At 40.0% G+C, this 21,555-nt stretch overlaps 3 long non-coding RNA genes across 3 annotated transcripts; all 3 read left to right on the top strand.

Moving 5' to 3' along the window:
* Window positions 1-8,342: 8,342 nt before the first annotated feature.
* LOC140591816 (uncharacterized) lies at window positions 8,343-9,994 on the top strand. The gene is made up of 4 exons (XR_011992115.1): window positions 8,343-8,951; window positions 9,209-9,352; window positions 9,456-9,660; window positions 9,767-9,994. It is a non-coding gene; the product is annotated as an uncharacterized lncRNA (long non-coding RNA).
* Window positions 9,995-10,124: 130 nt separating this feature from the next.
* Window positions 10,125-11,150, top strand: LOC140591815 (uncharacterized). The gene is made up of 3 exons (XR_011992114.1): window positions 10,125-10,179; window positions 10,269-10,410; window positions 11,065-11,150. It is a non-coding gene; the product is annotated as an uncharacterized lncRNA (long non-coding RNA).
* A 2,771-nt stretch (window positions 11,151-13,921) lies between these two features.
* Window positions 13,922-15,178, top strand: LOC140591814 (uncharacterized). Its single transcript, XR_011992113.1, has 4 exons — window positions 13,922-14,314; window positions 14,530-14,684; window positions 14,797-14,907; window positions 15,089-15,178. It is a non-coding gene; the product is annotated as an uncharacterized lncRNA (long non-coding RNA).
* Window positions 15,179-21,555: the final 6,377 nt, after the last annotated feature.

The following is a 21,555-nucleotide window of genomic DNA, read 5'->3' as shown; positions in this document are numbered from 1 at the left end:
CACTTTCTTCTTTTGTAGAATCTTTACAAGTGCTCTGTGACTGCAGCCGACTTTGTTAGTAATCTGGCAGCATGAAAATCCATGAAAATTTGTTGTTCCAAGGAATATTTCTTAAATAATAGTTTATTTTCATTTGTAATTCTTCATTCTGCCAATGCATATTTATTTGTTTAATAAATTGTGTTGTTCACAAAACTACAAAAAGTAATGTGAGAACATAGTAATTCACTACATTCACTACTGTTCATGGCTTAAGGGCCATTTGTTAGACTGCACAACACAATTGTGAAAGAAGGTGAGAGCTCCCCTAGTGGCTATGGGAGTGTATTTCCATAGAGCAGATATTATGTATGGCAGCCTCATTGCTTTTAGAGCACAAGGTGGGATAGAAGGACAAATCAAATCAATTTGCTCATTTAATATTTTATATTTTTTTTAGGCTTGATTTTTGGAAGCCCAAATTTAGAAACCCACCGCAACTGAAAATGGAATGCCACAGATATAAGTCTCTTCCATGTACTGTATTGTTAACCATTTGTTGGCCCAGAGTAATAGCTTTTAGGCTAGGGATCTGTGTCAGCAATTGGAATATTGCTGGCTTAAATCATGGTGAAAGGTTAAAACAAAGGCAGTACCCTGTCATGCTATGCAAATATACATCAGAGCTATTGGTCTTCAGGAGAGTGGGCAGGTCCAGGAGCTGCAGAGTGAAACAAACTTTATAATCTGTGTCAATGAGCACTGCCTTGCCTGAAATGCTTACCTGGAAATGAACTTAAACGTGTATTACATATTACAGGAGAAATACTTAAAAATTAATTAGATTGGCTGGCTGGCTCTTGAAAGTAGGAACTTTAAATAAACTGACCTTAATGAGTATTATAGTCAGGTACATTGCAATTCATTCCACTTGAAAAGTTACAACTTAAGCTAGTTCAGTGTAAGTGTATAGCTCAGTAGTCTAAGTATGTGGGCTTGTCATCCAGAGGTTGCTGGTTCAAATCCAGCTTCAACTAGATAAGTGCATGTTTATGGGCCCTTGAACCATGAAAAGTAGTGAATTGCCATGTTCTTAAATTACTTTTTGTAGATTTGTGAACAACACCATTTATTAAACAAACAAATCTGCATTTGCAGAATGAAGAATTAAAAATGAAAATAAACTATTATTTAAGAAATATTCCTTGGAACAACAAATTTTCATGGATTTTCATGCTGCCAGATTACTAACAAAGTCGGCTGCAGTCACAGAGCACTTGTAAAGATTGTACATGAGAAGAAAGCGAGTTTGGTGGCAGACACGCCTCGGTCTGGTCATCCACATGCATCAAAATCATGCTAGGATCATGCACTTTGACGCATTCCATTGAGAAGTCACAAGTTAACCTCACCGTGTCACCTCATCAACAGTTTTGTCGCCGGTGCCCGCAGTTTGGTCTGCGGGGTTGCAAGGCACGCAACAAGTCACTGATGACTGATGTCCAAAGGTGCATCCGGGTTGACTGGACATGGGAGAACTCACGCTGGACATGTGAAACGGTGGGAAAAGGTGCTTTCCAGCGATGAAAGCACTTTCTGCCTGTTTGTTATCCTGGCCGACACCTATGTGAGGAGGTTTCCTGGAGAGGAGTTCAAGCCTGAGTGCCTCAACCTCACTGTGAAGCATCCTTTGAAGGTCATGGTCTGGGGCTGCATGGCTGCCAGTGGCGTCGGACGTCTGCACATCGTTGACGGCATGGTCAGTGGGACCAAGTACATCACAGTACTGCAAAAGTGTATGGTGCCATCAGTGCAGCAGCTGTTTACAAGCTGGTTCCTGTTCCAAGATGACAATGCACCGTGCCATTGCTCCAAACAGGTGATCATCTGGAAGCGTCAGAACAACATCGATCAATTGAGTGGCTTGCCCAATCCCCCGATCTGAATCTCATTGAGAACTTGTGGCACAAGGTGGCTTTGGAGATATCCAAGAGACATCCAAAATCAAAACATGAGTTGATTGAGTCACTCATTGCAGCCTGGAACCATGTTATCAGCCATGATCACCTCATCAAACTGGTTCACTCAAAGCCAACACGGTGCAGGCAGGTGATGAAGAACAAAGTGTGGCCCACCAGATACTGAGCCATCACTGAGACACAAAATGTCCTTTTTCAAGGCCACCTACACGAACATGAAGAAAGCTTGACGCATGTCTGTTCTACTATATATGAAGTATACTCATTTATTTTGCACCTTTGGCCAGAGAAATACATTACGCATATTACTCAATAAGACAATTGACATGGGAGCTTTAACAAACAAACTCAGAAAAGTAAATCCAAGCTAGAATAAAAACTTGATTTTTATTACTGTGTCCCCTTAACACTGTTTTCAAATAAACATATTGGTTCAACGAAGGAGTTAAAAGTAAAAGGTCAAAAGTTGGAAAAAATGCTAAATTAACAAGTGGTTGCAGACTTTTGCATACCACTGTAGTGTGGCTGCATTTTTATAAAGAAGACTCCTCTTCACAAGCTGTGGAATACCATTTAACATTTGTTATGTGTTTGAATTGGCTCTTGGTCATGCCAGTACAGACACGGTGTTGCCACCTCTGGCATCCATCACAGAGTATCTACAGTGGGATTAACAACATACAGTTTAGGACAAGTAGCCATATTTTCCCATCTATCAAATGACTAAATTAATTTCCTCACCCAGTCACCATCTTTATTTTGAAACTGTCCACACCATTGGCAGGCCTCCTCAAGAGATACTGTAAGGAAATAAGCATGAACTTACTGGTGAGCAGGCATTCATCAGTATACTTATCACCCAGTTTGCCAAGCATGTTCACACACTCTTCTGACTGACTTTGCCTGAATGACTTGCACTTTATTGTGCTGTTGTGGTTTTTTTTTTCCACTGTAACACAATTCAGTCTTCAAATGACTTCACACGCACTGTTTTTTGCATTATCTCAAATTAGTTGTACTCTTGGCATAGCAATCTGACTTTTCCGGCTCAGATTCTGTGAAAACATAGCTAAAAGGCCCTTCTGTCAAAAGGGGCTGACAGACATTCGCTATAGTCATGTTAATATAATATAATATAATATAATATAATATAATATAATATAATATAAAATTCTTTAAAACCTGTTAAGTCTAAAACTGTAAGAGTAGGTGTACCTGTTTACAAGACAAAAAACAAAAGTTCTCTTACATAACTTCTGTAGTATTTGAAGGATTTTATACCCCATTTTAAGCACAACTGTACAATTGATTAACCCTGCCCATAACAGCCTTTTACCCCTAACTGTGCAGTATCTGTATAAACTGGACACATCTGGTTTGACCACCCCCAAGGGGCTTTGGTAAGTTAAAGTTTACCTTGCCTTATGTTTCTGTTACAGTTTTTCTGAATTGCTAAAAGACTAAACCTCATTCTTGGAACAAAATTTCCAATTGCCAAAACTCATTTATTGAATCAATCACTCTTCTGGTGAAACTTTAAACACAATTTGCAGATTTGAGCAAAACTCTAAACACATTCCCATTCATCAAAACACATTTTGCACTGTGGTGAACTTTGATGCAAAATAGAAAACACAGGCTGCAGAAGTTCAGCACAGCCACCATACAGTAGTCATCATTTAAACACAATGACTCAAAACTGTTCACACATGTTTCTAAACATGAGAAGAAGCCAAAGAGTGACTAGAACATACAATATGTGCTAGATGAGAGTGCAAGTGCCACTGGTGAGTTGAATTTCGACGTCAACGTACAGATGGGTCACACAGAGGATTCTTCCCGCATCACCCAGCAAGGTGTCCCTATTGCTCACTACCGACAGTTACCATACTTATGACCAGAGACCCACACAACAATTACGTTTCAAACTACTTTTTCAGACAACTTCACATTATATGTGATTGTAGAGCTAAATTATTCCTTATTAGTTATGAAAGATTATTACATTTCTTACTTACACGGTGACTATACCCTTATTAGACTGCATTTTCCACCATCGCTGATGTATTTACCCGGGACTAAGCTTCTAACTACAGCTCAAGAACTGTAGTTCAAACTACGCAACTTTACAACAGTGTTGCTCCACTATGGTCTTTGGAAATGCATCCCAGAACGGAAAGGTTAAAGAGGAGCTTTTCCCCCCAGGTCATAATGCTCCTAAATCAGGACAATACTCAATGCCTCTAAGTACTGCTTCACACTGTCCAAATCATTGGCACATACCTCAGGCCTCTTGCACATTGCACAGCAAAATACCTCTTACCTATCACTTATGTATAGATTATGTACAGCTGAACATTTCATATATTTTTTATCATATTATTTTTCTTATTTTTTTCTATATTTTGTTACTCTCTTATCATGCACAGCTGCTCAGAGTGACCAGGGTTATATTCCACTACATGTTGTGTGTGTACAACTGTGTACATGACGAATAAACCTTTTGAATCTTCAATCTTAAATTTTTGTAAAGTACAAATTCTGACCTTCCTGGCAATATATCACATGTTCTGGGGCCTCATTTCTACATGCCACTTCTGTGGACTTTTAGATTATGTAGGGCAGCTTCCCTATTGTTACAGTGTATAGGACAAAATGGATAATTACAAATCCTGCCCCAAACACTTTTAAATGTTTTCGTAAAATACAAATTTAGCCTTTTCCACTACTACTGTATATGCCAAGCCTGGGGGACTTATTTTCTACATGCTACTTCCATGTTTAAATGTAACAGATCTGCTTTGCAATTTTCTTTTTCTTTCTTGTATTAATTCTGATATAATGACTTATACAGTGCCAACCAATGTGACGTTTCTATAATAGTGTAGATATTTCACATGAGTGTTTGCAAGGTGTACAGTAGCCTTACTTATATGAGAAAATGAAACCAGACAACACGAAGATATAGTTCGATAGTGTTTCGATATGAGATCTACAAAAATACTTAAGAATACACTTTATTGGTGAAAGAAACATTTTTATTTATTGATTTATTACGATTTATTTTACTCATCCAGAACAGGCACCCACAAACTGTGACGTTCATGGTAGCTGGACGTCCAAATGCAAATTATACACGACTAGAGAGCGCTCAACAAATTATATATTTTCAATTTTTTTTTTTTTCAACAAAACCAACAATTAAATAATTGTTAAACATTAACAACAATAAGGATTTCGGACAATCGTATTGTACTCTGTAATATGGATGACAAAATTACACTGGCTGAACGCGCAGCTGCTGCGCCTTGCTGAGCTCCTCGAACACCTCTATGTTTACATCCAGCGTATACTCCACCCCTGCTGCCGACGGCAGATCACGCTCCACGTGGCGTCAGCTGCAGACACACCTCGAACGCACCCCGTGATTAGGTAACGTCGTATGGGTTTCATTCTATGCCACGTGATCTGTCTACGCGGCGTGCGTCTTTTGCGACACGTCTGTTTATAAACACGAAATCCGCTGTTTGTAAACGGTCCGCATTTTACCCTGACCCCGCTTGGGTATGCCTCTACTTAAATATTGTGTCTCTAGTTAAAAGTTTCGGACCTGTGTCTCATTCACATAGGCTTTCACATATGCAAATTGCCACCCCTCTTCTGGGCTAATGCCGTACGCTCATTTTGACAACGAATTACCAGCGTTATTCGTTGATTTTTTTTGTCTAAAATGTTTATTATTCACATTGGTAGAAAAGTGCTTCAATACTTTAAAAAAAGGTCATGGTTTATTTGAAATAACTGGGCACTCCGTTTGTTGCTGCCATATTTTGAAATGGGTTGTCTAAGGAATCCTTATTCTTTGTTTGATGCCCCGGTTTCGGGTAAACATCCGCGACGGTTTATGACTACACCACATGGCCAAAGTGGCCTGCGAACGGACGATCACCCTGATAACAAAATACAACTAAATACATCTTTGTCAGGATGTGGGGCGGGGCAGGTCTATGACATTCGGGCTAAATGGGGGCAATAGCTTGGGGAGCCAGCCTATCTCAAAGCCTGTGGCCTGTTTGATTCTACCCCATGTTTCCTCCGTGTACGTCCGCTGTGATATGCTTAACAGACACGTTTGATGGCATTATTCTAACATAGCATGTTGCTAAATACCGCTCACTAGTTCCTACAGCTATTAAATGTATTTAAATGAAATCGGGGCATCTTGTTTAGAATAAAACTAAGAAAATACAGGAGATCGATCTTTCGCGTGTGTTGCTGCCGCCGCCATTTTGAAATGCGCGTCTGCGTCAGTGCGCATGCGCAAGCTTCGCATCCCATAAGGCAGTTATTTCGCCCGCATTGTTCAAACGGGTGGCACGCGCCTGGCCCTGCTCCTTGGATAATGGCAGCCTAGATCACGCTAGCTTTGTGCTACACTTACGGGACCCAGAGCCGCTATGGATGGATCTTCGCCTTTGGTGAAGTGTTTTTTTTCCTCTTTGACATTGAAATAAAACTGTTAAACTGATTACGGCTTTTTCTCATTTTTAAAAACTTGGGCTAAAGTAGTTGTGCTTGTTTCACACTTTCTCTTGTTTCGCTTGGGTATGCCTCTACTTAAATATTGTGTCTCTAGTTAAAATTTCCGGACTTGAAATGCCCTTAGATTCAGAACATGAGAAGGGTAACACATTGAATAGACTAAAATGAAATTTGAATAAATAAATCATGTATATATGTTTTGTTTTAGGGCGTAACACTAGAAAACGCAGACGGTACGTTTTGCTGCTAGGTTGTTTCTCTTTTGTTTCAGGGACCGCAGGTCTGGGCCTTATGTCCTAAAAATTATATGACAATATTGCAAAATATTTATCACAAATGCATATGTAGAAAACAGACTACGACAGGTGCTTTTGAGTTTTTCTGATTATGATGACCGAATTGTTTTATTAAGAGTTATGGAGTATGTGACCGATATATTATTAAATTACACCAACAACCTCAATGGTATTTATGTAAAAATAGTATATTATGATTGTTAATTATGCAGATGTTTAGGCTATATTATGATGCTCAGGATACTCAAGTTAATGCTGATGATATGAATGCTCTATAAGATATTTTATCGATATCACAGCCTGATAACCTTACAAGCTGCATTACTTCTGCATGCATGTTATGTTGTTAGAATGAGCGTGCACCTCAGAGTAACAGTAAGTTTACACAATGTTTTATTGTTTATGTTTTAAAGCATCCAACGCATTTACAGGCCAGTCCTGATGCAACAAGGTTTTGCCTAGACGGTGTGTTCAGATGCCCATGCTGCACTTATGCAACTGACCAACAATTCAAATTTACAACACACATTCAGAGCCACGTGAGACATGCGGTACAGCATAGAGGTAATTCCTAATGATGTTTATTGGTCTATTGATTTTGGTGGTTTTAAAACATACACATGCTTAAATGTAGAATGCACTTCTTACAATCAAGATAGACAAAATGATGTGGAGTTCCTTAGTGGGAGTCCCTGAAGTCATGTGAATATTGGTAAGCTAATTTACCTATGTTTGTGTTTTGTTTGACACTGTAACTTTCTGATCAGCTACTCCTGACCTCACTCCCCCAGTCCCGTTCTGTGTATACCTTTCTTTTCTGTTGATAGCTTTGGTCTTCATGTTGCCGTCTTGCAGGTTTCTTCATCAGCAAATGCAACAATTATTGCAGACCCACAGGACACTTTCATTGTCTTTATTGTAGCCAAACAATAATACGCAAAGACCAGTTTAAACATCATGTATCCCAATGCATCAGTGAAACCAAGCCAACCACAACGGAAGCGCATCAGTCACCTCCCGCCTCTCCTGCTCCCTCCTTTACTGCTTCTGAAGCTGCATGTCCCCCTCCCCCAGTCCCCATCCTCCACCCCTCACTTTCTTCATGTTCCTCTGATCCTGGCTCCTCAGCAGCACCAGCACTACCACCCCCTCACCCAAAGAAAGCAGAAAACAGTGAAGTGTACTAGCTGTGGCCTAATCCTTAATAGACGGAACCTACGGATACATCTTCGAAGACGTCACACTCCCATCAAAATGGACATTACGGCACAGAACCACCTCAGTGCTCAGTGTGTTGATTACACAAATGGAGTGTTTGCAGTAGCAAAGTCTTTTATAGCACCCAGCACACCAGTACGTGTCATTAAAAGGACATGGGGTCCTGAACAAAAAACAATGTGTGAGCTGGATATCTGCAGAATTAATGCAGAGTTTGCAGAGAGGTCAAACCTTCGTCCATTTGAGTGCCACCACATTCAGTCCCTCGTGTACTGCCCTCCAGCCAGAATGGACACTCCATCACTTACAGAGGATGTTTTGCAGGTGATGGTACATGACAAGTGGTTTGGGGAAGACAAAAAGGAAAGGTGTTTGGTACGTCAGAGAGAAGCAAATGATGCAGGAGTCCCGTTGTCCTGTCTGGTGACTGTGTGTGGACCCCCCTACAAAAAGCACATTTCTGTATACGAGTCAACTATCTCCTATTACAGCCGGCTTGGCAGAGTGGTGGTAAGGTACAATTCTAAAATCATTTCATGGCATTGTCCTTGCGCGAACCCAAGGCAGTCATGCATACCTAAATATGTTGCCAAGTGGCATTTATTTGAAACAGACCAGGCACTCTTCAGAAAAACCAGAAGTGTGGAGGAGAACATCACAGAACATTTTCCAATTCACATGGAAAGTTTTGACCTAGAAGAAGGAGCTCCATACTCACCTGAAGGCAAAAATCTGTCGCGGATGGTTCAATACATTTTTCATAAGAAGAAACTGCCTGCGATTTTCCCCTCAGACGTGGTCAAGACCATTCATTTCCCTGTGCAATTCATACCATCAGAAACCTTTTGCTCAGAATGTTTAGAGCCCACTCCTCTAAGCGAACCTGTGCTGATTACATCTAAGGCTAAAATCCTAACAATCACTGATGTCATAGAAGGTATGTTCTCTCTTTATTTAAATATTTATTATCGATATTTTAACATTTCATTACTCACTACATGTACTGTAAATGTCAGTGTAGCCATGACTTCCACTATCAGCAGCTTAGCCTCCTTCCCAGCAATTCACACTTGTATGCTTACTGAGATAATTTCATACACTGGCTTTTAGTACTGTGCAAAGTATAGAGACATGTCACAGTGTAAAATGGTGAAAGATAAATGTGTAACATTTACTGGTGCTTGTGTCCATTAGGAATTTCAGTGTACAGAAAATGGTGCTACAGGTGTGGTATGGCATATCGATACCAGGAGTGGACTGATGGTGTCCACAATTTCGATGACCACACACTTCTGTCCATGTCCATACATGTGCCATTTTCTACGCAATACACTTCAGGTAGGAACCATGTTCTGTTGTTTTAATCATTTAAAACAATTACGAATACTTTATCAAAATAATATATTGTAAAGCCTTTAAATGTCATACATCAATTTCACAGACTCATCAGGCAGTAGGGAGTGCCATGGATGTGTTGGAGAAGACCTCTGGTAAAACCTATCCATCCAGGGAAAGGGTCCTGCAGGCTTATTTAAGCTTTGAAGCACTGTCAGACCTCGGTTACACATATGCTTGTGTATCGTGTGGTTATCATCCAGTATCTGTTGTGATGGACCTTCATGAGAAGGGCGTTTTTAGCATGCCTGGTAAGTGAACACATTTATTCATTTTCTTAGTCTTACATTGTTTCAAGCACCACATATCCAGCTATGACTGTTTGGAACATGCTTACTTAAGTCTTGCTTTCCTTAGTGAGCAGCATTGAGGAACCATCTCAGACTTTTGATGGAAAGGTAAGTGTTGAAAATTTCTGGGAGATGGTTTCCCTTGAAATGATCAGCCGTGGGTTGGTCCCAAGTAAGTACAGTCCGCACAATGTTCTAGGTGGGATGACAGTATTCTAGCATTTACTTTGTTTATCGTGGAATAATGTACTGTTATGTTAATAATATTTTCTAACATCATTTAAAGGCAACAAGTCAAACCCATTTGTCGTCCATCCCAGTTACCATAGTTGGGCTCCGTGGATTGGTCCTCACACAAGAGATAGGGATGTTGTACTCAACACTGAATACAAAGAAGTGTATTCTGCTTGTAGTGCAAAGGAGGAATCTGAGTTTAACCTCACAGAGGACCGACTGACTGATGAACTTCTTAAGCTCAAGGTACTGAACTTAAGTCAATTTTTGTCAGTTTTGTCAAAGATGTGTGTTTTTGAACCACGCCAGACCAACTATACTAATGTTCATTATAGATGGAAGCTGTGCGTGCTCTGTGCCGACAGTGTGGCATAGACCCCAAAGGCTCACGGATGGACCTGGTAACGAGACTTCAACAAGAAATGAAGAACAGAGCGAGTTATGATAAGGTGTTTTCACAGATCTGGGGAGCTTCTGGTAAGTTGTGTTCTATTACTGAGAGACCGTTTTTACAGACAGTTCTTAGTTTCATTACTTGGAATGGTTGCACTCTGATTTACAGTTTCCTTAAACAGGTGGATGGGCTGTGGTCACCTGTCCTTGTGCTGTGGTGTATGGTGTTAAGTTCAACATAAGGGCTGAGAGCCCCCGGGACTTTGCTGACCTTTTATTGTCGATGAAACATTTTCCAAACATTGTATTATATGATTTTGCGAAAGGGTTGGCAACACATACCAACCTAAGAGATCCAGAATCATTACCCTTCAAACCTCATGGGGGTAGGTTACTTGAGCCTACTGAAGATAACATCAGATGTGCCACTACTGGACAGATAAAAGTGAGCTTGCCATGGCTAGTCACCAAGAAGCCAGTTCCTGATGAAAATGGCCACCCTATAACTGGATCGTCTGAGCATTATGCTCTTTATGATAGATTTCATGAGGCAAACTCAAAAGATGCCAGGGATGTCTTGCGAAAGGTGGAACTGGTCCCAGAGTTACGTGGTTGGATCAACAGCCCGTGTGCTCTTCCAGCTGGAATGAGGAAAAACAATCATTTTCTCAACATGATGACTCCCTCATCGCATGTCTTTTTGATGCGAAATATTTTGTGTCACTACAACAATGCTAGAAATTCAAGAACCATAGAAAGCATGAAGAAGAGATTGGGCAAAGGAGTGGACATACAGTTAAATTCCAATGGTCAGACAGTTTTGGGTATGTATTCCACCCTCATTCTAAATTATTAGTGGTAATGTCATGTTTATGTCATGTTTATGTAATTTTGCTGTCCGGTGCCGTGAAGTTATATTTGTCTTTTAATTGTAGGTGATTCCTCATGTTTATTTTGCAATTTGAAAGATCATAAAGCTATAACTTACAAATCTGTCAGAAATGCTAGACAGCATAGCGTTGATGAGAAATGCATGCAGTACAACCGATTTAACTCATTCTAAATCATTTGGTTTAAAATGTGCTTTTTTGCAGCACCAGCTGAAGCACCAGCCGAACAAGCACAAACAACAACAGCAGCACCAGCTCATGGTATGACAACTGCAGCATCCCCTGGTATGAAGACAATATATATTTTTTGAGGGCCTGGTTGTACAACTTAATAAAAACCTTAACACATCCATGTTTTTTAGAATATGTATACTTATGTATGTTTGCAGTGGGTACTTGATCTGCAGCTAAATGTATACCAACCTTCAGCCACCCTAAGAAAGTGTTATATGCTTCATAAGATGGCTCAGTATCACAGAAATGTGGTGAAACACTTATTTGGTTAATATTTTCATGCATGGTCTGATATGTATGACAGGAGATCTACCAGTGTGCAGTGATGACTGCTGGGGACTACCACATCTGGAGCACACAAGTGCCCGATCGGAAATCAGAGACTCAGAGGTGCATGTTTTATGTTTTGTTCCTCCGTATTTGTTTGTTTGTTTATATATTGATTGACTCATTTGATTGATTGCCGCATGGGCTCTCTTAGTCGCAAATTTGGAAACCATTTAACAATTGGCAACCATTTCATGTAATACAGTTGTCATTGTTTATGGGTGTTATAACTTTTAACATCTAATGTATCGGTTATTATATTATTTATAACTTGGAAACAAACTATTCATTAATCAGTAATACAATTCCTTTTGTGTCATACTTTTTAAATATTTTCTGTGATGCCTCGTAGTGCATGGCATATAAGTGAAGTGATTAGTTGTCATTGACACACCACAGCACACAGTGCACAACAACAAAATGTGTACTCTGCATTTAACCTATATGACACCATGACATTGCAGAGGAGAGCAGTGCTTGGGGGTGGTACCTTGCTCAGGGTACTTCAGTGGCACCTTTCGATTACAAGTGCACTTCCCTAACCATTAGGCCACCACTGACCCTATTACAAACAGCAGCATAATTTAATGGAGTCAGATTAATTGGTCTTAGTGATCTGATCTGAAGGTGGGGATTAGGGTTGTAACGGTATGAGATTTTCACGGTATGATAATCGTCTCAGAAAATATCACGGTTTCGTGGTATACGGTATTAAACTATCATTATTATTAGTATAATCATCAGCTACAATGACCCTTAAATGAATAAAAAGAGATATGGTTTTTGGATGAACATGGTTTATTGTAACAAACTTTTTTTTAATGAAAATAAAAAAAACTTATGGAATATGAGTCTAACTTTTGGGGGAAAAATAAATAAAATAAAGCTGCGCATCTCCCATTTGAACAAAATAAGGAATAAGTTATTTCTCTTTATATTAGACAAGAATAAATCAAACTGTCCTTCCTCTTTAACAGCATATATGGGAGAGCAATATGTGCAGGGTCATGTTTGTTAATATTTTCCTGAGATTATCATAGCAGCATGCATTTCTTTGCTTTTTTTCAGGTCAGGTTATGATGAAGAAATGTAAGCATGTTGAGATTTTCAGGGCTCAATCTTGACCGCTGAGGTGAGAGAATGTGTCCACTTGTACTAAACACCTATGAGTTTTCAGTTAGTGTATTTGATGATTATTCTTTTAAATAAAATTATAAAATGATCATTAAGTGTTCTCTTGAGAGTAGCTCTGGATATGTTCATGTGTTCACGTCTTCACATAGTAAATGAGACAGCAGACGCTTTAAAAACCATGACCATCATGCAGTGGCGGTTTTAGGCATGGACGAACGGGGCAGCCGCCCGGGGCGGCACTTTTTCATGTCACGTGGGGGGCGGCACACGAACTTGGAGGAAAACAAAAATAATCTAAATAAAGCGTTTTTCTAGAGGATGGGCGAGCGGAGACGATAAGGGATGAAGTTGGGAGGGCGCCGGGAGGGATTCTATGGGGGGCGGCACACGAACCTGGAGGACAAAATAATCATCTGTGCCGCTGTGTGTGTGTGTGTGTGGGGGGGGTAGTTGGTTAATGAGCAAGCGGCAGCCTTTTTGCGCTGTATATTCACAGACGCACATCGCGATTTAATTTGCTGCACAGCTATATTTTGATTTATTCATCCATCTATCTATCAAATCGGACATTTTACGTGGCATCTGAATTATACTGTAATTGACTCCAATTACATGACTGGATTCCGGGATTCCCTCTGCATCACAGAAATAATACGGCTTTAAGTTATAAATGGAACTTACCTTTATCTTCACGGAGGGATGGTGTTCGCGAATATGGGAGAACATGTTCGACGTATTTCCTCCTTTTGCGGCCACTGTTCGTCCACATTTCTTGCAAACTGGATATCCACCCCACGATCATTTTTCGGATACCCAAAATATTCCCATACTGCAGATTTTAATTTTTTTTTCGGCGGGAAATAGAGATTAGAATTTGCAGCCACTATCGGACATTTTCGCCGCTGTGCATTTATGGGTGGAGTCTAAGCAGTAAAGCGGAAAGAAGTTGCATATACACAGCAGCGCAGGTGAGATCTGGTTTCTTTTTTTTTTTTCCAAACCGCGGATAGGCAAATGTGCATGATATGATAATCGTACATGTCAATATCACAATAAACCGCCATACCGGTATACCGTTACAACCCTAGTGGGGATTGATACACCTTACAAAGTTGATGCTGTAATATTTATCACTCTGATGCATTGTTCTGACCCATATGCATATAAGCCTTTCAGTCTGACAAGCTGGTAGTATCATGACTGCCTTTTTCCAGGTCTGGTGCCCAACGTGATCAAATTGTTTTACACCTGTGCCCTCAGGTGGAGTCAACTCTATGTGATACCATTACAATATGTCATAGTTTTACAATAGTTGTGACAATATAATTTCTTTTAGGAAAATTCAATGTGTTGAAAGCACAGATGGTAGAGGAGGAGGAATGGGTTCCATCTCCATTGAACAGGTATTTATGTAGCTGATCTTACAGCTGAACCTGCTGTTTTTCTCTTTTTTTCTCTGTGCTTACTGTGCTGTACCCTACAAAAATGTGAAAACAATGAGCTTCATTTTAAGCAGTTGGAGTTGGAATGTAGAAGTCATGCTATTTTTGTCTGTTTTTGTTATATTACAGAACTATTGTAAAATAATATTTGCGTGCTTGTATGATTTCTTTCACAGATCCCCCTCGACGTCCTGGAGGATATCCTTTTAGAAGTAGTCCTGTTCGAGGGTGACAAAGCTTTTTTAAAGCTGTCACTTGTTTGTCACCTTTTTTTGGGACTTAGTCGGAAGGGAAACATTCCGTGCCCGAGCGCATTTTCAGTGGCTTGACAGTAGGTATAAAACATATTATGATATTTGAATACCCTTTGAGTTAGGATGTTTGTATTCCCATTAACAAGGGATTTTACTCTAATGAATCATTCTTAAATTTGAAACCTACAGGTGTAGTCCCATGGAAACTGTACAGTGCGGCCTATCAAGCACAATTCCGACGATTGTATCGCCTGGAATGCTGCCAGCACTGTCTAGAGACTTATAAGAACAGCTTACCAGGTATGCATACTGTGTAAGAATGTTGACAATTGTTGCTGAAGTCAGTGGTTGCAAAAAGAAAGTCACCAGAACAATTTATTGTGTGTCAGGTCCTGAATATTTTCTTGAAAGTATGCAATGAAAAACATTGTTGCTCTGTTTTGATACTAAGTATGCTTGCTTATTATTTATTGTCCCATAGGCTACATTGGGCGTGGAAGACGAGGGGAACTTCACACAGCCTGGGTTCTGCAGCGAGTTCTGCAAACACCTTACGGAAGACTTGGGTGTGTGAATGGGTGGGTGGGGGGTGGGGGGGGGGGGGGGTGAATGAGTGGGTCAGTGAGTGAGTGAGTGAATGGGTGGGTATGTAAGGAAAATAGCAAATTGGATGACTTTGGAATAAAAAAATAACAGCTACTATGCCTCTGTTTCCTTGTCTACACACAGACTACACACATGACCGAGCCACATTTTAAGTTTTATCAGCTTTTCATTAAAAAGCACAGTGGCACCCAATTGTGATGAGTTACTGTATGTGGAAATGAGTGGCACCTCTGTATCATTTGTGAATAATTTGTCATCTCATATCGACATTAAATCATAAGTTTATTTAATTTTAATGTTGGCACAGAAATAAGTTACAGTGCCTTTGGAAATGCAATAAAATGCTCATTTGGAAAACGTTTAACTATCCTTTGTAATTGAGTAAAATTATGATAACTGAATACTTTTATAAGGCACTGTATACTTGATTGCAATGGGTTTTATTACTTTCCGGCTATATTAATACACCAATCAATATGTTAACCAATCATCACAGACAAGCATTACATCGATATCGGATTGAAACTATATTATGGCCATCCTACAGCTACATAAACAAGGGTAAATAGTCCTACTTTCACTGTCCTGGAGAGAGAGAGCGAGAGAGACAGAGATGTAAACATGTAAGCAGCAGCAGAATAAAATAGAAATATGATTTCAGAATGTTTTACTTACTGTATGCAAATGTCATTTTCGAGAAATGTTTGGCTCGCATTATCACCAAATTGATGACAATATCACCATTTACTACAAAACTTTGAACTCAATAATTAACAAAATAATATATAAGAAATAAATTGAGAAACTAAATTTCCTGTTACAGACAATTTATCTTAAAATAGTTTGATGTTCAGAATGCTCCTCACTCCACTTCACGCAACTTTAAAACACGCAAGGACCATGTTAGGCCAAAAGCTGAACAATGTTTGTGGGCAACACTCTTGATTTCCCCAGGAGATCTAGACATAGCATATATGCTCACCTAAAGGATTATTAGGAACACCTGTTCAATTTCTCATTAATGCAATTATCTAATCAACCAATCACATGGCAGTTGCTTCAATGCATTTAGGGGTGTGGTCCTGGTCAAGACAATCTCCTGAACTCCAAACTGAATGTCAGAATGGGAAAGAAAGGTGATTTAAGCAATTTTGAGCGTGGCATAGTTGTTGGTGCCAGACGGGCTGGTCTGAGTATTTCACAATCTGCTCAGTTACTGGGATTTTCACGCACAACCATTTCTAGGGTTTACAAAGAATGGTGTGCAAAGGGAAAAACATCCAGTATGCGGCAGTCCCGTTGGGCGAAAATGCCTTGTTGATGCTAGAGGTCAGAGGAGAATGGTCCGACTGATTCAAGCTGATAGAAGAGCAACTTTGGCTGAAATAACCACTCGTTACAACCGAGGTATGCAGCAAAGCATTTGTGAAGCCACAACACGCACAACCTTGAGGCGGATGGGCTACAACAGCAGAAGACCCCACCGGGTACCACTCATCTCCACTACAAATAGGAAAAAGAGGCTACAATTTGCACGAGCTCACCAAAATTGGACAGTTGAAGACTGGAAAAATGTTGCCTGGTCTGATGAGTCTCGATTTCTGTTGAGACATTCAAATGGTAGAGTCAGAATTTGGCGTAAACAGAATGAGAACATGGATCCATCATGCCTTGTTACCACTGTGCAGGCTGCTGGTGGTGGTGTAATGGTGTGGGGGATGTTTTCTTGGCACACTTTAGGCCCCTTAGTGCCAATTGGGCATCGTTTAAATGCCACGGCCTACCTGAGCATTGTTTCTGACCATGTCCATCCCTTTATGACCACCATGTACCCATCCTCTGATGGCTACTTCCAGCAGGATAATGCACCATGTCACAAAGCTCGAATCATTTCAAATTGATTTCTTGAACATGACAATGAGTTCACTGTACTACAATGGCCCCAACAGTCACCAGATCTCAACCCAATAGAGCATCTTCGGGATGTGGTGGAACGGGAGCTTCGTGCCCTGGATGTGCATCCCACAAATCTCCATCAACTGCAAGATGCTATCCTATCAATATGGGCCAACATTTCTAAAGAATGCTTTCAGCACCTTGTTGAATCAATGCCACGTAGAATTAAGGCAGTTCTGAAGGCGAAAGGGGGTCAAACACCATATTAGTATGGTGTTCCTAATAATCCTTTAGGTGAGTGTATGTGTGTATGTGCACAATGAATGAATGGAATAAGCTGCTACAGTTACATTGAACCATGTGCTTGTGCTCATGTGCACAAGCACACACACACACACACACGCCGATGGGCTTTAAAGTTTAACTTTAGGTCTATGAAAGCAGACATAATTATTTCTGTCAGGACCTCGATGTGTATCCAAGCCCCAAAAACACACTAACTCAGGCGTTCACGCAACTTATCGCGAAAAACCAGACAGAAATAGACTTGAAAATTTTAAAGAAAAGACATTAGCGGTTTTTGTTAATGTTTAAATGTATAAAAAAAACCTTTGCTGCCTTTCTTAAATGGCTAGAAAACATTGCCTCAACACTATTAAACACGGAATCCGCTGTTTGTAAACGGTCCGCATTTTACCCTCACCGCTAAAATAGTTGTGCTTGTTTCACACTTTCTCTTGTTTCGCTTGGGTATGCCTCTACTTAAATATTGTGTTTCTAGTTAAAAGTTTGGGACCTGTGTCTCATTCACATAGGATTTCACCAGTGTTGCCAAGTCCGCTTATTATAAGCGACTTTGGGCTTGTTTTTCTGTAAAGTCGCTTACAAATATTGATAGTCGCGGGTCGCGTTTTTTTGGGCTTCTTTCTAAAGTGTAGTTGCTTATTTGGGCTTGATCCCAGCTCCATAATAAGTTATCAAGCAGATATTTTCTATATGTTATTTAAACCATAGACAGATATAAACGATTTAAACGTAGGAGTTTGTCTAGACTGTTCCCTCTGTCCCTCCCTCTCTCCCCTTTCCCCATACACACAGGAGACAGCAGTTTTTTCCCACCCACATCCTGCTTCTAATTGGCTCTGACCCAGATGGCAACGAGTACTAGCCAATCATAGGCAGGTTTAGTTTTTTTATGTTTGTTTTTATTATTTATATGGTTTTATTATGTTCTTGTTTGAATGTGGGCCATTGAGAACGTCTGGATGTAGAACTAAAACATGTTGAATGTTTCAGGATATTTAAGATATTTTCAGATATTTCATAGGTTCAGCTCAGACAAATTGTTATGTTGTTAAATATGTTTAATTTGCACCATGGTACCTGAAGCAACTTGAAAGATAATGGTGTTATTCTGTTATTCTTCATATATATGAGGCTGAAGTGTTATCAGTCTTCTGTTTTTGGGTTATAGTTATTTAAAAATGGGATCTTCTGCAGTCCCTGCAATAATAAATAAAGAATTTGTGAATTCAGTATGATATTTATTTGCGTGTGCACATTTTTCTAATGTTTTTCAAATGTTTTCTAATGAAGTTTTCTAATGTTAAATAATGTTAAAATGTGGTTTAACTCCCTCTTGTGGTCATTGTCCTGAAGGTCAGGGGGGAGAAAAATAAATCAACTACTGTATTGACAATCTGTATCCACAGTTTAAAATCCGTCCCCACGAATTGTAAAACTGCACACAGTTTATTTATTTTTCTCTTCCCTGAACCTAGGGGGGCTCCGTAGAAAAAGTCGCTTGTTTTGGGCTTGTTTTCACAGGCCTGGTTGCTTATTTATCTCGCGAGATCTGGCAACACTGGCTTTCACATATGCAAATTGCCACCCCTCTTCTGGGCTAATGCCGTACGCTCATTTTGACAACGAATTACCAGCGTTATTCGTTGATTTTTTTTTGTCTAAAATGTTTATTATTCACATTGGTAGAAAAGTGCTTCAATACTTTAAAAAAAGGTCATGGTTTATTTGAAATAACTGGGCACTCCGTTTGTTGCTGCCATATTTTGAAATGGGTTGTCTAAGGAATCCTTATTCTTTGTTTGATGCCCCGGTTTCGGGTAAACATCCGCGACGGTTTATGACTACACCACATGGCCAAAGTGGCCTGCGAACGGACGATCACCCTGATAACAAAATACAACTAAATACATCTTTGTCAGGATGTGGGGCGGGGCAGGTCTATGACATTCGGGCTAAATGGGGGCAATAGCTTGGGGAGCCAGCCTATCTCAAAGCCTGTGGCCTGTTTGATTCTATCCCATGTTTCCTCCGTGTATGTCCGCTGTGATATGCTTAACAGACACGTTTGATGGCATTATTCTAACATAGCATGTTGCTAAATACCGCTCACTAGTTCCTACAGCTATTAAATGTATTTAAATGAAATCGGGGCATCTTGTTTAGAATAAAACTAAGAAAATACAGGAGATCGATCTTTCGCGTGTGTTGCTGCCGCCGCCATTTTGAAATGCGCGTCTGCGTCAGTGCGCATGCGCAAGCTTCGCATCCCATAAGGCAGTTATTTCGCCCGCATTGTTCAAACGGGTGGCACGCGCCTGGCCCTGCTCCTTGGATAATGGCAGCCTAGATCACGCTAGCTTTGTGCTACACTGACGGGACCCAGAGCCGCTATGGATGGATCTTCGCCTTTGGTGAAGTGTTTTTTTTCTCTTTGACATTGAAATAAAACTGTTAAACTGATTACGGCTTTTTCTCATTTTTAAAAACTTGGGCTAAAGTAGTTGTGCTTGTTTCACACTTTCTCTTGTTTCGCTTGGGTATGCCTCTACTTAAATATTGTGTCTCTAGTTAAAAGCTTGGGACCTGTGTCTCATTCACATAGGCTTTCACATATGCAAATTGCCACCCCTCTTCTGGGCTAATGCCGTACGCTCATTTTGACAACGAATTACCAGCGTTATTCGTTGATTTTTTTTGTCTAAAATGTTTATTATTCACATTGGTAGAAAAGTGCTTCAATACTTTAAAAAAAGGTCATGGTTTATTTGAAATAACTGGGCACTCCGTTTGTTGCTGCCATATTTTGAAATGGGTTGTCTAAGGAATCCTTATTCTTTGTTTGATGCCCCGGTTTCGGGTAAACATCCGCGACGGTTTATGAGTACTACACCACATGGCCAAAGTGGCCTGCGAACGGACGATCACCCTGATAACAAAATACAACTAAATACATCTTTGTCAGGATGTGGGGCGGGGCAGGTCTATGACATTCGGGCTAAATGGGGGCAATAGCTTGGGGAGCCAGCCTATCTCAAAGCCTGTGGCCTGTTTGATTCTATCCCATGTTTCCTCCGTGTATGTCCGCTGTGATATGCTTAACAGACACGTTTGATGGCATTATTCTAACATAGCATGTTGCTAAATACCGCTCACTAGTTCCTACAGCTATTAAATGTATTTAAATGAAATCGGGGCATCTTGTTTAGAATAAAACTAAGAAAATACAGGAGATCGATCTTTCGCGTGTGTTGCTGCCGCCGCCATTTTGAAATGCGCGTCTGCGTCAGTGCGCATGCGCAAGCTTCGCATCCCATAAGGCAGTTATTTCGCCCGCATTGTTCAAACGGGTGGCACGCGCCTGGCCCTGCTCCTTGGATAATGGCAGCCTAGATCACGCTAGCTTTGTGCTACACTTACGGGACCCAGAGCCGCTATGGATGGATCTTCGCCTTTGGTGAAGTGTTTTTTTTTCCTCTTTGACATTGAAATAAAACTGTTAAACTGATTACGACTTTTTCTCATTTTTAAAAACTTGGGCTAAAGTAGTTGTGCTTGTTTCACACTTTCTCTTGTTTCGCTTGGGTATGCCTCTACTTAAATATTGTGTCTCTAGTTAAAATTTCCGGACTTGAAATGCCCTTAGATTCAGAACATGAGAAGGGTAACACATTGAATAGACTAAAATGAAATTTGAATAAATAAATCATGTATATATGTTTTGTTTTAGGGCGTAACACTAGAAAACGCAGACGGTACGTTTTGCTGCTAGGTTGTTTCTCTTTTGTTTCAGGGACCGCAGGTCTGGGCCTTATGTCCTAAAAATTATATGACAATATTGCAAAATATTTATCACAAATGCATATGTAGAAAACAGACTACGACAGGTGCTTTTGAGTTTTTCTGATTATGATGACCGAATTGTTTTATTAAGAGTTATGGAGTATGTGACCGATATATTATTAAATTACACCAACAACCTCAATGGTATTTATGTAAAAATAGTATATTATGATTGTTAATTATGCAGATGTTTAGGCTATATTATGATGCTCAGGATACTCAAGTTAATGCTGATGATATGAATGCTCTATAAGATATTTTATCGATATCACAGCCTGATAACCTTACAAGCTGCATTAC

This window comes from Paramormyrops kingsleyae, chromosome 6 (assembly GCF_048594095.1).
Source record: "Paramormyrops kingsleyae isolate MSU_618 chromosome 6, PKINGS_0.4, whole genome shotgun sequence".
NCBI classification, from domain to species: Eukaryota; Metazoa; Chordata; class Actinopteri; order Osteoglossiformes; family Mormyridae; genus Paramormyrops; species Paramormyrops kingsleyae.
Note: the sequence above shows the minus strand (reverse complement) of the source record. Positions and strands in the feature narration are given on the sequence as shown.